Raw genomic sequence first — 17,672 nt, forward strand, 5'->3', positions numbered from 1 at the left:
ATGTCCACACCAGGTGGGGCGGAGCCAGGTGGTTGGCCCTTCCCACCAAGGAGTTCACAGCCTGGAGGCAGGAAAAACATAGTCAGTAGTCCAGTGGTGGTAAAAGAGTTCAGTCCTGGGCAGGAGTGAGGAGTGAGAACTGTGTGTGTCTGGGTCAGAACCTGGGCACTTCCAGCAAGGTCGGCAGACGGTGGTGGCCGTCTGCAGGAGTTGGTGAAGGTCAGCAGAACCGTGGGACCGGGGTCGGGCGGTGGCCCACCGGTACCGAACCGGGAGCCGATTGGAGCCAAGCACCAAGTAGGGTACTCAGACCCCGAGTAGGCTTAAAGCCAACCTCTAGTCAAATTCTCTGATTGCGGTCTGGACCTCAGGGGTTCATTCCCAACCAAGTCCCGATTGAAGGCAACAGCCCAACCAGTTCGGATAAGTGCCACCGCCAAGGGCCAGAGATCCAAAGGGCCAGCGTCTGCGGGCAAAGGGGCTCCTCCGGCACTTATACGTCGGGGAGTGGACTACCAGTGCCCAGGCATTGGAGTCAACATACAAACACAGGTGCAGGGAAACGACAGCCACCATCAACCCACCCAGGGAAACACTGCAGCCGGCTGCGGGCCCCGTCCATCCAGCCGTTTGGTTTACCAGAGACTCTGTCCATCTGTGTCTGAGTGAGTACACCAGTGCCATCCGGCACCACGCCGCACTGCACCGTGACCCTGCACCCTGCGAGCCCCATCCTACGGGAATCCAATCAGCCACCGGGCCCCGGGACCAACAGCCCCTACCCACGGAGGGGTCAACACCTAGCTGCTCCCTGCCATCACTCCCAGGAACCCCGTCACCAGCAGCGGTGGTGCCCACCATCACCACAACCCGTGGGTGGCGTCACGAACTCTATCCATCCCAAAAATCAATCCCAAATCCCCTTTTCACTCGTGGGCGAGGAGCGCTGCTCGAGCGCCAGGTCCGGCCCCGCTCGAGCTACCGAGGAGAAGGCACCGGATCCAGGCACGATCTCCCCGAGCAGCCCCCGCCACCGACATAAACACCAGACATAGAAGCTATGAAGTCCAAATGTGGAATTAGTAGTATATGCCGTCCAATTCTGATCCATGAAGAACATCTGGGACTGTCAGCTATCAGGGTATGAGTGTGACTTAACAGTTTTTCTCAACAAATAAAGCTCCAGGCAACAATCCAGTGATACTGTGTTGCAGATCCCTCCACAGGCAGAAGCCAAAGATCTAACTGTGAAGGGAGAACTTTCAACAGGACACAGCTCTAAAGAAGGACCACTCAAGTCTGGAAATTAGGAACGGTCCCGCTGGCAATAATCCCAGGGAGAGTAAAAACCCCTCACAATGCACTTTTTGTAAGGTTCCCATTTAAGGTAGTTGCTCCACTTTTTTTTTTAACAATATTGCGGCAACAAAGCCACCCCCATTTCTCCCCTTTAGTCAAATTATGGATATACAAGAATAGAAATATTAGGAACTTTGCTTACAATAATAAAACAAATAATATGGTATACAAAAGTTTGAGTCAATTAATTGGGACTAAAAAAATAAATATATAGTAAATTATAAACCCACATTGTTTGTAATTTCATCCTCTGCAAGAGTAACATCACAATGAAAATGTTTCAAACTACCCCCCCAAAAAAATAAAAAAAATTGAAACTCCCATTTATTAAATAAAAACATATAAAACAATCTAAGTATAAAACATAAGAGATATTCCCTTTATCACATTTTAAAAAAGTACTGTAATCAAAGAATTGAATGTAGCCTAAAACTGTACCAATAAAACTACAGTTAAAAAAATAACATACCAATGACACGGAAAATAAAAGGTTTAAGTGCCATACTTTTTTTTATTTTGCAAAATAAAAAATGTTATAAAAATAATAAACACTATATAAATCTAAAACAACATTTGAGGAGCAAGGATTGTCCACAAAAAAACAGTGATTTCAATAAGTTTTATTTCTGAATAATTCATAAAAATATGCATATCAATGTTAAAATCAATAATAATAATAATAATGATGCTTCAACATGAGGGACGATATATAAGCAAAAATATAAAAATAACTATAAGACGTGCACCAAAGTATATACAAAGCCGAACTGTTTATCAAATTTAGATTAAATAACATAAAACAATGTATTCCAAATTTTTATATATATACAGGTTAAATATCCTTATTAAAACCTTCATGCGCTTATGAAAAAATAATTACTACTTTTTTTAAAAAAAATTTATAGGCCGATGGTAAGAAACATCTACGTGTGACTTTATAAAAATTAATAACAATAATATTCAAGGTAAAATAGTGTGTGAATCATGTAAAAATTAAGAACACACAATGTGCATAAGGCTATATTACTCAAAAAATTATTATGAAAATAGGGGTGAAACAATCACTGAAAAAATAAAAAATAAAAGTAAAAAACAAGATGCAATGTGCAAAGTGCTAATTTATGATAAAAGTCACATGAAAATGTAAGACTAAAGCCTAATTCAGTAAAGATCTTTAAATATAAGCACAATAATGACCAAAAAGTCTCAAAATACAGAGTGTAATATACAGACCTGCAATTTAAATCGCATGAAAGTTGTAAGAAGGAAAGGAACTAATCAGCCAAAATACCTTTAAAAATATTCAAGCCAAATGGCAAAAACCGATCTCAATAAGAAAAAAGAGCAGAATAGGAAGAAATATTCAGCTGTATATTACAAAATAATAAGCAGAAAAAGTTGTTAAATAAGGTGCCAAAGTGCTTACCAGTATATAAATATATATACACAAGCTGTCAGCTACAAAGTCTCAGACAAGGTAAATAGCAAAGCACAGTATAGTGTTCAGCTATTTAACTGAATATAGCAAAGTTGCTTGACTAAAAAGAAAAAGTGCTAACGTGCTTATAAGTGTACATACATATAAAACTATCAGCTCCAGAGTCACAAATGAATATAAGGTGTGAGGAAAAAATATACAGAAAAATACGGCTTAGTGTTCAGCTATTCAGCTGCATATAGCAAGGTTAATTGGCTACAAAAAGTGAAGGTGCTAATGTGCTTACAAGTGCATATGCATACACAGGCTGTCAGCTCCGAGATCAAGAATAAAGATAAAGATAAAGATAAAGATAAACAACAAGATATGGCCAAGTGTTCAGGAAAGAAGGTGCTAAAGTGCTTAAAAGTAATAGTAATGGTAATTACCAAAAGTGCATGTGCTATACCATCCCTCTACTCCTACCTACGTTTCCAGTATTCTTCCTCAGGGAGCGTGTGTCACACATGCTCCCTGAGGAAGAATACTGGAAACTTAGGTCGGAGTAGAGGGATGGTATAGCACATGCACTTTTGGTAATTACCATTACTATTACTTTTAAGCACTTTAGCACCTTCTTTCCTGAACACTTGGCCGTATCTTGTTGTTTATCTTTATCTTTATCTTTATTCCTGATCTCGGAGCTGACAGCCTGTGTATGCATATGCACTTGTAAGCACATTAGCACTTTTTTTTTTTTACCTTGCTATATGCAGCTGAATAGCTGAACACTAAGCCATATTTTTCTGTATATATTTTTTTCCTGACACCTTATTAGAGATGAGCGAACCGGTCCCGGTTCGGCTCGAGGTCGGCTCGCCGAACGGGGGTCCCGTTCGAGTTCGGTTGGTCGAACGTTCGACGAACCAAACTCGAACGTATAGGCTATAATGGGAGGCAATCACAAACACATAAAAATGCATTATAAATGTACACAAACAGTTAATAAACATTGCCATAACACTTACCGGTCCTCGCGATCCCTTCTGCACTCTGTCTCCTGCCGCTATTCCATCCGATGATCGCTGAATCCTCCCGGTGACCTGCACTGCCAGCAGAGATGCAGGACCTATCGTGACGTCAAAATAGCCATGTGACCAGTCACGTGGCTATTATCTCATTGGCTACAGACTGGTCACATGACTATGACACGTCATGTAGGACCTGCGAGTGCATCTCTCCGGTACACGGTGCACATATGTGTATCGCCGTGTACCGGCGACATGCTCTAGCACACGGTCGACTCCCCGTTCCGTTAGGGACCGGCTGACACAGCCGGTCATTAACGGAGATCACCGTTGCCATAGCAACGCAGTTAGCGTTGACGTCACCGCTAACCGCGGCTCCGAGAGCACCGTTGCTATGGTAATGCGTCTGTCAGCGTTACCGCTGTTACCGCTGACAGCCAGCACTGATCACTCACGGAGTGAAGGCTGCACGCTGCTTCCCGATTGTAGTGAGGATTGTACTGAGGATGAGGTTCCCCAGCCCATGATGGGCTGGTGAACCTCATCCTCACTACAATCGTCACTACTACTACACTAGTGAGGATTGTAGTGAGGATGAGATGCCTCAGCCCATGATGGGCTGGGGAACCTCATCCTCACTACAATCGTCACTACTACTACACTAGAAAGAAAGAAGACAGAAGAGCAGGATCGTGGAGGGCTGACAGGGGGTAATAAAGATGGAGTCTCTAATGTGTCTGTGTATTTATTTCTATTAAAGTATTTTTTCTCTGTGTGGTGTTTTTTTTAACCCCTTATTGGAGATTCTTAATGGCCGGGTCAAACGTGCCTGACATTAAGAATCTCTGGCTTAATACTGGCTAGTAAAACAAAGCCAGTATTAACTCATGATTACCCAACAAGCCACCCGGCTCCAGGGCTGTTGGAAGAGTTGGATACAGCGCCAGATGATGGCGCTTCTATGAGAGCGCCATTTTCTGGGACGGCTGCGGACTGAAATCCGCAGCAGAGGCGCCCAGAAACCTCGGGCTAACCTGTGCTGAGGATTCCAATCCCCAGCTGCCTAGTTGTACCCGGCTGGACACAAAAATGGGGCGAAGCCCACGTCATTTGTTTTTTAATTATTTCATGAAATAAGTGAAATAATTAAAAAAAACGGGCTTCCCTATATTTTTGGTTCCCAGCCGGGTACAAATAGGCAACTGGGGGTTGGAGGCAGCCCGTGGCTGCCTGCTGTACCTGGCTAGCATACAAAAATATGGCGAAGCCCACGTCATTTTTTTGGTGGGCAAAAAAATTCTGCATACAGTCCTGGATGGAGTATGCTGAGCCTTGTAGTTCTGCAGCTGCTGTCTGCTCTTCTCCATACAGATAGACAGCAGCTGCAGAACTACAAGGCTCAGCATACTCCATCCAGGACTGTATGCAGAAGTTTTTTGCCCCCTGAAAAAATTATGTGGGCTTCGCCATATTTTTGCATGCTAGCCAGGTACAGCAGGCAGGTATGGCTGCCCCCAACCCCCAGTTGCCTATTTGTACCCGGCTGGGAACCAAAAATAAAGGGAAGCCCTTTTTTTATTATTTCATGAATTTCATGAAATAATTAGAAAACAAATGACGTAGGCTTCGCCCCATTTTTGTGTCCAGCCAGGTACAACTAGGCAGCTGGGGATTGGAATCCGCACCACAGGTTGGCCTGAGCTTTCTGGGCCCCACTGCTGCGAATTGCAGTCTGCAGCCGCCTCAGAAAATGGCATTTTCATAGAAGCGCCATCTTCTGGCGCTGTATCCAACTCTTCCAGCACCTGCCTGCTATACCTGGCTAGCATACAAAAATATGGCGAAGCTCACGTCCTTTTTTTGTAGTTTTTTGCAAAAAAAATAAAAAATGCTTCCCTGGATTTTCCATTGCCAGTGAAGGTAACACCAAGCAGTGGGGGTTAGCAGCCAGTAGCTGCTTGGATTACCCTTAGCTAGCAATACAAAAAATGCAGCGGGAGCCCATATATATTTTTTTTAATTATTTATTTAAATAACTAAAAATAAAATGGGCTTCCCTGTATTTTGATTGCTGGACATCACAGTGCTGTAAAAATAAATCTTTAAAAAAATGACGTAGCGCTCCGCGGTATTTTTGATTCTCAGCGCAGATAAAGCAGACAGCTATGGGTTGCCACCCCCATCTGCCTGCCGTTACCTTGGTTGGCAATCAAAATACAGGGAAGCCCATTAATTTTTTCTATTTAAAAAATAGTTAAAAAAAAAATGACATTGGGTCCCCCCATTTTTGATAGCCAGCTAGGGTAAAGCAGACGGCTGTAGCCTGAAAACCACAGCTGGCAGCTTTACCGTGGTTGGGGATCCAATGTGGAGGTCCCCTCAGGCTCTTTTTTATAATTATTGTATAAAAATTAATAATTACACAATAAAAGTAGGGTCCCCCCCAAATTGGATCACCAGCCAAGGTAAAGCGGACAGCTGTGGTCTGGTATTCTCAGGGTGGGAAGGTCCATAGTTATTGGGCCTTCACAGCCTAAAAATAGCAGGCCGCAGGCACCCCAGTCGTGGCGCATCCACTAGATGCGCCAATCCTGGCGCTTCACCCCAGCTCATCCCGTGCCCTGGTGCAGTGGCAAACGGGGTAATAAATCGGGTTGATACTAGCTGTAAAGTAACCTGAGATCAAGCCCAGCAGTTTGTGATGTCATGGCGTCTATTAGATACTCAACATCATAAACTGTCAGTACTAACAAAAAAAAAAAAAAAAAAATCGACAAAAGAAATTTATTTGAAAAAACAGTCCCCAAAACATTTCCTCTTTCACCAATTTATTGTAAGAAAAAAAATAAAGGGGTCCCACGACGACTCTGGACCGTCTAGAATATGGGGGGGGAGACACTCAGGGAACGTATCCCCCATTTTCTAGGAGTGCGGACCCTTCATGTGAGGAGTGTGGGTGCAATGAATCTGCACTCACTCTTCTCGGGTCCACAGCAGCAGAGTCCATGTCGTAATGGTTGCTACCAAAGCTGCAATGCCCTGCTCATGAGGTAAGGGCATGCCTAATCAGGAGAACTACTGTAGAGGAAGCTCTGCTCACTGGTATATAGGTGCTCAGAGGTAATAATAGATAAAATTAGTGAGTAACCTCGGCACTCTAAATCTCCCAGACTAAGTCAGTAAGTCACAACGGATAGTAATGCAAAATCACTCTTTCTTGGTCCGTATTAAGAAAAAAAAATTTTTCATAAGCATATATGTTTTTGTCCAAAACAAGTTACAAATGACGTTTCGGCCTGAGCCTTCGTCAGATTGGACTTATCTGCATGTAATCATGAAAAATGACAATAATCAGTATCACATAAGAGTGAGAGAACAATAACATAAACTCGAACAATGTAGAGGTACAATTGAGATGCAGCAAAAAAATTGCAACACAGCAAGAAATGAAACACATGATACAAATGTCATAATACAGTACAAGGACAATATAGTAATGACAAATATGGGGTCAGAGTAGACTTAGACAGCTCTAGTACGAAAGAGATGTCAATCATAAAGTAACATGTGCAGTAGGTGTAGAGCTACAGTGTGCATGGCAGAGCTAATGGGTAGACCGACCATAGAAAAAGAATGGAGAAAAAGTGGAGAAAAAGTGGAGAAAAAGTGGAGAAAAAGTGGAGAAAAAGTGGAGAATAACTGGAGAAAAAAGTGGAGAATAACTGGAGAAAAAAGTGGAGAAAAAAGTGGAGAAAAAAGTGGAGAAAAAAATGGAAAAAAAGTGGAGAAAAAGTGGAGAAAAAAATGGAGAAAAAGTGGAGAAAAAAATGGAGAAAAAGTGGAGAAAAAAATTCTCCACTTTTTCTCCACTTTTTCTCCACTTTTTCTCCATAAGTGGAGAAAAACTGGAGAAAAAGTGGAGAAAAAAGTGGAGAAAAAGTGGAGAAAAAGTGGAGAAAAAGTGGAGAAAAAAATGGAAAAAAAAGTGGAGAAAAAGTGGAGAAAAAAAGTGGAGAAAAACTGGAGAAAAAGTGGAGAAAAAGTGGAGAAAAAAAATGGAGAAAAAGTGGAGAAAAGAAGGGAATTTTGTTTACTTACCGTAAATTCCTTTTCTTCTAGCTCCTATTGGGAGACCCAGACAATTGGGTGTATAGCTTCTGCCTCCGGAGGCCACACAAAGTATTACACTTTAAAAAGTGTAACCCCTCCCCTCTGCTATACACCCTCCCGTGCATCACGGGCTCATCAGTTTTGGTGCCAAAGCAGGAAGGAGGAAACTTATAAATTGGTCTAAGGTAAATTCAATCCGAAGGATGTTCGGAGAACTGAAACCATGAACCAAAAGAACAATTCAACATGAACAACATGTGTACACAAAGAACAACAGCCCGAAGGGAACAGGGGCGGGTGCTGGGTCTCCCAATAGGAGCTAGAAGAAAAGGAATTTACGGTAAGTAAACAAAATTCCCTTCTTCTTTGTCGCTCCATTGGGAGACCCAGACAATTGGGATGTCCAAAAGCAATCCCTGGGTGGGTAAAAGAATACCTCGATAAAAAGAGCCGAAAATGGCCCCCTCTTATAGGTGGGCAACTGCCGCCTGAAGGAGTCGCCTACCTAGGCTGGCATCTGCCGAAGCAGAGGCATGTACCTGATAGTTTTTCGTGAAAGTGTGCAGACTCGACCAGGTAGCCGCCTGACACACCTGCTGAGCCGTAGCCTGGTGTCGCAATGCCCAGGAAGCATCTACGGCTCTGGTAGAATGGACTTACAGCCCTGCAGGAATTGGAAGCCCACAAGAACGGTAGGCTTCAAGAATCGGTTCCTTGATCCACGGAGCCAAGGTTGACTTGAAAACCTGAAATCCCTTACTCTGGCCCGCGACGAGGACAAAGAGCGCATCCGACCGGCGCCGGGGCGCCGTGCGAGAAATGTAGAGCCGGAGTGCTCTCACCAGATCTAATAAATGCAAATCCTTTTCACATTGGTGAACTGGATGAGGGCCCAAGGGTAAGAAGATATCCTGCTTGAGATGAAACGGGGATACCTTAGGGAGAAAGTCCGGGACCGGACGCAGAACCCCTTATCCTGGTGAAACACCAGGAAGGGGGCTCTGCATGATAGCGCTGCTAGCTCAGACACTCTCCTGAGTGATGTGACTGCCACTAGGAAGGCCACCTTCTGCGAAGGGCGAGATAGAGAGACCTCCCGCATCGGCTCGAAAGATGGCTTCTGAAGAGTCGTCAGCACCCTGTTAAGATCCCAGGGTGCGAACGGACGCTCGTAATATGGGACTATGTGGTCAACCCCCCTGCAGGAACGTGCTGACCTGCGGAAGCCTGGCTAGACACTTTTGAAAAAACACGGAAGCGCCGATACTTGTCCCTTGAGAGAGCCGAGACAAGCCCTTGTCCATTCCGGATTGAAGTGAAAGAAAGAAGGAAAAGTGGACAAGGCCAACGGCCAGGGAGTAAAACCCTGATCAGAGCACCAGGATAAGAAGATCCTCCAAGTCCTGGGCTAAATCTCGGCGGACGTTGTTTCCTTGGCTGTCTCATGGTGGCGATGACATCTTGAGATAACCCTGATGACGCTAGGGGCCAGGGCTCAATGGCCACACCATCAGGATGAGGGCCGCAGTATTCAGATGGAAAAAAGGCCCTTGAGACAGCAAGTCTTGTCGGTCTGGGAGTGCCTACGGTTGACCCACCGTGAGGTGCCACAGATCCGGGTACCACGATCTCCTCGGCTAGTCTGGAGCGACGAGGATGGTGCGGCGGCAGTCTGACCTGATCTTGCGTAACCCTCAGGGCAGTAGAGCCAGAGGAGGAAATACATAAGTCGAAACTGCGACCAGTCCTGAACTAACGTGTCTGCCGCCCGAGCTCTGTGATCCTTGGACCGAGCCATGAATGCCGGGACTTTGTTGTTGTGCCGAGACGCCATTAGATCGACGTCCGGTGTTCCCCAGCGGCAACAGATCTCTAGAAACACGTCCGGGTGAAGAGACCATTCCCCTGCTTCCATGCCCTGGCGACTGAGAAATCTGCTTCTCAGTTTTCTACGCCCGGGATGTGAACTGCGGAGGTGGCGGAGGCTGTGGCTTCTGCCCACAGCAGAGTCCACCGAACTTCTCGGAAGGCTTGACGACTGCGTGTGCCGCCCTGGTGGTTGATGTACGCAACCGCCGTGGCGTTGTCCGACTGAATTCGGATCTGCCTGCCTTCCAGCCACCGCTGGAACGCCTTTAGGGCTAGAGACACTGCCCTTATCTCCAGAACATTGATCTGAAGGGAAGACTCTGTCGGAGTCCAGGTTCCCTGAGTCCTGTGGCGGAGGAAGACCGCTCCCCACCCTGACAGACTCGCGTCCGTCGTGACCACAGCGCCGGCTGGGGCCGGAAAGATTTGCAAGGGAAATAGAGGCGTTCTTGTTTAGGGACATTGACCTCCTGTCCCATTTGCGGTGTCCGATAGAAGCGGACGCAGACGAATCTGCGCAAGGGAACTGCCTCCATTGCTGCCACCATCTTCCTTAGGAAGTGTGTGAGGCGCCTTAAGGGGTGTGACTGGGTCCGAAGGAGAGAGTGCACCCCTGTCTGTAGTGAGCGCTGTTTATGCAGCGGAAGCTTCACTATTGCTGAGAGAGTATGAAACTCCATCACGAGGCATGAGAGTGTAGGGCCGGCACCACTGTTGCCATGACTTTGGTGAAGACTCGACCTGATGGCGAAACGCAGGAAGCGTTGATGCTCTGGTGCAATCGGCACATGGAGATAAGCATCCCTGATGTCGATTGATGCTAGGAAGTCTCCTTGGGCCATCGAGGCGATGACAAAGCGGGGAGATTCCATCCGGAACCGTCAGATTCTCTGTCTGTTGAGCAGTGTGAAGTCCAGAACGGGGCGGAGTGATCCGTCCTATCTTGGTACCACGAACAAGCTGGAGTAAAAACCGCGACTACGTTCTTGAAGGGGAACGGGGATCGCAACTCCTCCTGCCGTCGGAGTGTTCACCGCCTGAAAACGTGCATCGGCTCGCTCGGGGGGCGGAGATGCTCTGAAGAAGCGAGTCGGAGGACGAGAACTGAGCTCTATCCTGTAACCGTAAGACAGAATGTCTCATCCATCGGTCTTGGACATGTGGGGACCGCTCCCCTGACCTGGACCGCCATGCAGAAGAGGTTCTCTGGCTCTTCTGTGGCCTGTTGGACGATGAGGATTGGGACCTAGATGAGGGTGCTGAGGTCTCTTTGGTTTGGGCTGGGTAAGCACGAGTCCTTTCCCTTGGACTGCTCAATCGTTTCATCCAATTGTTCGCCAAACAATCGGTCGCCAGAAAAAATCAAACCGGACAAGAGCTTCTTAGAAGCAGAATCTGCCTTCCATTCGCGTAGCCACATGGCCCTGCGGACTGCCACCGGAGTGGCGGATGCTACCGCTGTACGGCTAGCCGAGTCCAGGACAGCATGCACGGCGGAGAATGAAAATACCGACGCCTGAGACGTCAAAGATGCTAATTGCGGAGCAGAGTATGACCGCATTAATCTCAGACCGAGCAGCTGAGATAGCCTGGAGTGCCCACACTGCTGCAAAGGCTGGGGCAACGGACGCGCCTATGGCTTCATAGATGGATCTCATTAGGAGCTCTGCCTGTCCGTGGCATTCTTGAGCGTTGAACCGTCAGCCACTGCTACTACTGATCTAGCCGCCAGTCAAGAGACTGGAGGGGCACCTTGGGACACTGAGCCCAACCCTTAACAACGTCAGAGGGGAAGGGACAACGTGTGTTATAAGGCGTTTAATAAAAACGCTTGTCCGGGAAAGCCCTGTGCTTCTGGACAGCATCTCTGAAGCCTTGAGAGCCACGTCCGGACAGAGTCCTGGGTTGCGACCTCCGCCTCGTCCTCTATAGAGTCCTCAAGCTGAGACCCTTGATGAAGTCGGGGAAGATTCTAAGCAAGGCCGCTTAGCCGGTCTGGGACTGCGGTTCGTGCCGGAGTCCACCACGTAATAACTAGAGGCCACCCCAGGAGCACGCTTCGTCGCAGACCGAGAGAGGCCTGGGGGCGATCCCGCAGTGCCCGGGGCCTGTGTAAGGGGCCGGTCTGGACTGCAAGCTCCTAGTATCTTAGCAGACCATTTGTCCATAGCCTGAGCCATGGATAGTGAAAATGACTCAGAGAGTTTCTCAGCAAAAGCTGCAACTCTGTCCCTGCCGCCTGGACAGGGGACGCCGGCGGAGCTCAACCAGTGCCCCCGGCTCCGGCTGAGCGAGTGCCACATGGCCCGAGCAATGCTCACAGTGATCACTGAGGGATACATATGTACAGTCGAACTGTGAAAATGCATACAAACATTATATATCTATATATACAGTTCAGCACTCTAGGGGGCCCAGCACCGAGAAGAAGCCCCCTGGCGTACCGACCGCTCAAGCAGTGTGTGCTGCTTAAAAACATGGCTGTCGGCGTTTACAGTGGAGGGGGGAGCCGTGGGCGTAACCCCAAAAGTGCGGGAATCTGGTGCCCCGAGTGAAACGTGAGGGGGGCGGAGGACAGTCGAGTGTGCTCCAGCCCTCACTGTCGGCCTCAGACTGACCGTCCCGCCCTTCCCCCTGACTGGCAGGGCCGGGGGCGGGAGTTTAAGGCGCTAGGCCGCAAAAGCCGGGGGCTAGAGTTAAAAACCGCGGCCGGCAAGCAGGCGCGGTCGGCGCGGTAGTCTGTACTAACCCCGCAGGCGCTGCCAAGTCTGAGGCTAAGGTGCTCCCTGCACCGTCCCCAAGGGGACACTGAGTACCTTGCGGGGATCAGTGTCGTAGAGTGATTAGTGAGGGGGGCGGAGGACAGCCCAGTGTGCTCCGGCCCTCACTGTCGGCGTCAGCCCGACCGTCCCGCCCTTCCCCCTGACTGGCAGGTCCGGGGGCGGGAGTTTAAGGCACTAGGCCGCAAAAGCCGGGGGCTAAAGTTAAACACCGCGGCCGGCAGGCAGGCGCGGTCGGCGCGGTAGTCCCGTACCAACCCCGCAGTCGCTGCCAAATCTGAGGCCAAGGTGCTCCATGCACCGTCCCCAAGGGGACACTGAGTACCTGTGCGGGGATCTGTGCCGTAGAGTGCTTAGTGAGGGGGGCGGAGGACAGCCAAGTGTGCTCCAGCTTTCACTGTCGGCGTTAGACCGACCGTCCCGCTCTTCCCCCTGACTGGCAGGGCCGGGGGCGGGAGTGTAAGGCACTAGGCCGCAAAAGCCGGGGACTAAAGTTAAAACCGCGGCCGGCAAGCAGGCGCGGTCGGCGCGGTAGTCCCGGCGTCATACCAATCACCGCAGTCGCTGCAGCGTCTGAGGTCAAGGTGCTCTATGCACCGTCCCCAAGGGGACACAGAGTACCTGTAGATGCAGGGCCCTGTCCCTGATGATACTCCGTCTCCTGTCCGGCAGAATCCCACAGGGGCTGCGGAGGGAGGCCGGTCCCAGTGTCTGGATGACTGGATAGGATCCCACTTCCCCAGAGCCCCTAAGGGATGGGGAAGGAAAACGGCATGTGGCTCCGGCCTGTGTACCCGCAATGGGTACCTCAACCTTAACAACACCGCCGACTTAGTGGGGTGAGAAGGGAGCATGCCGGGGGCCCTGTTAGGGCCCTCTTTTATTCCATCCGATATAATCAGCAGCTGCTGCTGACTAAAATGTGGAGCATTGTGTGAGTGTCAGCCTCCTTCAACACAAAGCATAAAAACTGATGAGCCCGTGATGCACGGGAGGGTGTATAGCAGAGGGGAGGGGTTACACTTTTTAAAGTGTAATACTTTGTGTGGCCTCCGGAGGCAGAAGCTATACACCCAATTGTCTGGGTCTCCCAATGGAGCGACAAAGAAAGTGGAGAAAAAGTGGAGAAAAAGTGGAGAAAAAGTGGAGAAAAAAAATGGAGAAAAAGTGGAAAAAAAGTGGAGAAAAAAAGTGGAGAAAAAGTGGAGAAAAAGTGGAGAAAAAAATTCTCCACTTTTTCTCCACTTTTTCTCCACTTTTTCTCCACTTTTTCTCCATTTTTTTTCTCCACTTTTTCTCCACTTTTTCTCCATTTTTTCTCCATTTTTTTCTCCACTTTTTCTCCACTTTTTCTCCATAAGTGGAGAAGAAGGGAATTTTGTTTACTTACCGTAAATTCCTTTTCTTCTAGCTCCAATTGGGAGACCCAGACAATTGGGTGTATAGCTTCTGCCTCCGGAGGCCACACAAAGTATTACACTTAAAAGTGTAAAGCCCCTCCCCTTCTGCCTGTACACCCCCCCGTGCATCACGGGCTCCTCAGTTTTGGTGCAAAAGCAGTAAGGAGGAAACTTATAAATTGGTTTAAAGTAAATTCAATCCGAAGGAAGTTCGGAAAACTGAAAACCATTCAACATGAACAACATGTGTACACAAAAAAACAACAGCCCGAAGGGAACAGGGGCGGGTGCTGGGTCTCCCAATTGGAGCTAGAAGAAAAGGAATTTACGGTAAGTAAACAAAATTCCCTTCTTCTTTGTCGCTCCATTGGGAGACCCAGACAATTGGGACGTCCAAAAGCAGTCCCTGGGTGGGTAAAATAATACCTCGTAATAGAGCCGTAAAACGGCCCCTTCCTACAGGTGGGCAACCGCCGCCTGAAGGACTCGCCTACCTAGGCTGGCATCTGCCGAAGCATAGGTATGCACCTGATAGTGTTTCGTGAAAGTGTGCAGGCTCGACCAGGTAGCCGCCTGACACACCTGCTGAGCCGTAGCCTGGTGCCGCAAACCCCAGGACGCACCCACGGCTCTGGTAGAATGGGCCTTCAGCCCTGAGGGAACCGGAAGCCCAGAAGAACAGTAGGCTTCGAGAATTGGTTCCTTGATCCACCGAGCCAGGGTTGATTTGGAAGCCTGTGACCCTTTACGCTGACCAGCGACAAGGACAAAGAGTGCATCCGAGCGGCGCAGGGGCGCCGTACGAGAAATGTAGAGTCTGAGTGCTCTCACCAGATCTAACAAGTGCAAATCCTTTTCACATTGGTGAACTGGATGAGGACAAAAAGAAGGTAAGGAGATATCCTGATTGAGATGAAAGGGGGATACCACCTTAGGGAGAAATTCCGGAACCGGACGCAGAACCACCTTGTCCTGGTGAAACATCAGGAAAAGAGCTTTGCATGACAGCGCTGCTAGCTCAGACACTCTCCGAAGTGATGTGACTGCTACTAGGAAGACCACTTTCTGCGAAAGGCGTGAAAGAGAAATATCCTTCATTGGCTCGAAAGGTGGTTTCTGAAGAGCCATCAGCACCCTGTTCAGATCCCAGGGTTCTAACGGACGCTTGTAAGGAGGGACTATGTGACAAACCCCCTGCAGGAACGTGCGTACCTGTGGAAGTCTGGCTAGGCGCTTCTGAAAAAACACAGAGAGCGCTGAGACTTGTCCCTTAAGGGAGCCGAGCGACAAACCCTTTTCCAATCCGGATTGAAGGAAGGAAAGAAAGGTGGGCAAGGCAAATGGCCAGGGAGTAAAACCCTGATCAGAACACCAGGATAAGAATATCCTCCACGTCCTGTGGTAGATCTTGGCGGACGTTGGTTTCCTGGCCTGTCTCATAGTGGCAATGACCTCTTGAGATAACCCTGAAGACGCTAGGATCCAGGACTCAATGGCCACACAGTCAGGTTGAGGGCCGCAGAATTCAGATGGAAAAACGGCCCTTGAGACAGCAAGTCTGGTCGGTCTGGTAGTGCCCACGGTTGACCCACCGTGAGATGCCACAGATCCGGGTACCACAACCTCCTCGGCCAGTCTGGAGCGACGAGAATGGCGCGGCGGCAGTCAGACCTGATCTTGCGTAACACTCTGGGCAACAGTGCCAGAGGAGGAAACACATAAGGCAGTTGAAACTGTGACCAATCCTGAACTAAGGTGTCTGTCGCCAGAGCTCTGTGATCTTGAGACCGTGCCATGAATGCCGGGACCTTGTTGTTGTGCCGGGACGCCATTAGGTCGACGTCCGGCATCCCCCAGCGGCAACAGATCTCTTGAAACACGTCCGGGTGAAGGGACCATTCCCCTGCGTCCATGCCCTGGCGACTGAGAAAGTCTGCTTCCCAGTTTTCTACGCCCGGGATGTGAACTGCGGATATGGTGGAGGCTGTGGCTTCCGCCCACAGCAGAATCCGCCGGACTTCCTGGAAGGCTTGCCAACTGCGTGTTCCGCCTTGGTGGTTGATGTATGCCACCGCGGTGGAGTTGTCCGACTGAATTCAGATCTGCTTGCCTTCCAGCCACGGCTGGAACGCTTTTAGGGCAAGATACACTGCCCTTATCTCCAGAACATTGATCTGAAGGGAGGACTCTGGCTGAGTCCAGGTACCCTGAGCCCTGTGGTGGAGAAAGACCGCTCCCCACCCTGATAGACTCGCGTCCGTCGTGACCACCGCCCAGGATGGGGGAAGGAAGGATTTCCCCTTCGACAATGAAGTGGGAAGAAGCCACCACCGAAGGGAGGCTTTGGCTGACTGAGAAAGGGAGACGTTCCTGTCGAGGGACGTCGACTTCCTGTCCCATTTGCGGAGAATGTCCCATTGAAGTGGACGCAGATGAAACTGCGCAAAAGGAACTGCCTCCATTGCTGCCACCATCTTCCCTAGGAAGTGCATGAGGCGCCTCAAGGGGTGTGACTGACCTTGAAGGAGAGATTGCACCCCTGTCTGTAGTGAACGCTGTTTGTCCAGCGGAAGCTTCACTATCGCTGAGAGAGTATGAAACTCCATGCCGAGATATGTCAATGATTGGGCCGGTGTCAGATTTGACTTTGGGAAATTGATGATCCACCCGAATCTCTGGAGAGTCTCCAGAGCAATGTTCAGGCTGTGTTGGCATGCCACTCGAGAGGGTGCCTTGACAAGCAGATAGTCTAAGTAAGGGATCACCGAGTGTCCCTGAGAGTGAAGGACTGCGACCACTGTTGCCATGACCTTGGTGAAGACCCGTGGGGCTGTCGCCAGGCCGAAAGGCAGTGCCACGAACTGAAGGTGTTCGTCCCCTATGGCGAAACGCAGGAAGCGCTGATGCTCTGGTGCAATCGGTACGTGGAGATAAGCATCTTTGATGTCAATTGATGCTAGGAAATCTCCTTGGGACATTGAGGCGATGACGGAGCGGAGCGATTCCATCCGGAACCGCCTGGTTTTTACGTGTTTGTTGAGCAGTTTTAGGTCCAGAACAGGACGGAAAGATCCGTCCTTTTTTGGCACCACAAACAAGTTGGAGTAAAAACCGTGACCCTGTTGCTGAAGAGGAACAGGGATCACCACTCCTTCTGCCTTCAGAGTGCACACCGCCTGCAGAAGAGCATCGGCTCGCTCGGGGGGCGGAGATGTTCTGAAGAATCGAGTCAGAGGACGAGAGCTGAACTCTATCCTGTAACCGTGAGACAGAATGTCTCTCACCCACCGGTCTTGTACCTGTGGCAGCCAGGCGTCGCAAAAGCGGGAGAGCCTGCCACCGACCGAGGATGCGGTGTGAAGAGGCCGAAAGTCATGAGGAGGCCGCTTTGGGAGCGGTTCCTCCGGCGGTCTTTTTAGGACGTGACTTAGACCGCCATGAATCGGAGTTCCTCTGATCCTTCTGTGGCCTGTTGTACGAGGAGAATTGAGACCTGCCTGCGGGCCGAAAGGACCGAAACCTCGATTGTACCTTCCGTTGTTGAGGTCTGTTTGGTTTGGACTGGGGTAAGGATGAGTCCTTTCCCTTGGATTGTTTAATGATTTCATCCAATCGCTCACTAAACAGGTGGTCGCCAGAAAATGGCAAACCGGTTAAGAACTTTTTGGAAGCAGAGTCTGCCTTCCATTCACGTAGCCACATGGCCCTG

At 49.2% G+C, this 17,672-nt stretch overlaps 1 protein-coding gene across 6 annotated transcripts in view; it reads right to left on the reverse strand.

Moving 5' to 3' along the window:
* Nucleotides 1-17,672, reverse strand: part of SOAT2 (sterol O-acyltransferase 2) — a 170,387-nt gene that overhangs the window by 87,336 nt on the left and 65,379 nt on the right. The gene's annotated exons all lie outside the window — the stretch shown is intronic.

Source organism: Anomaloglossus baeobatrachus, chromosome 2 (genome assembly GCF_048569485.1).
Source record: "Anomaloglossus baeobatrachus isolate aAnoBae1 chromosome 2, aAnoBae1.hap1, whole genome shotgun sequence".
In the NCBI taxonomy this organism is placed as follows: domain Eukaryota; kingdom Metazoa; phylum Chordata; class Amphibia; order Anura; family Aromobatidae; genus Anomaloglossus; species Anomaloglossus baeobatrachus.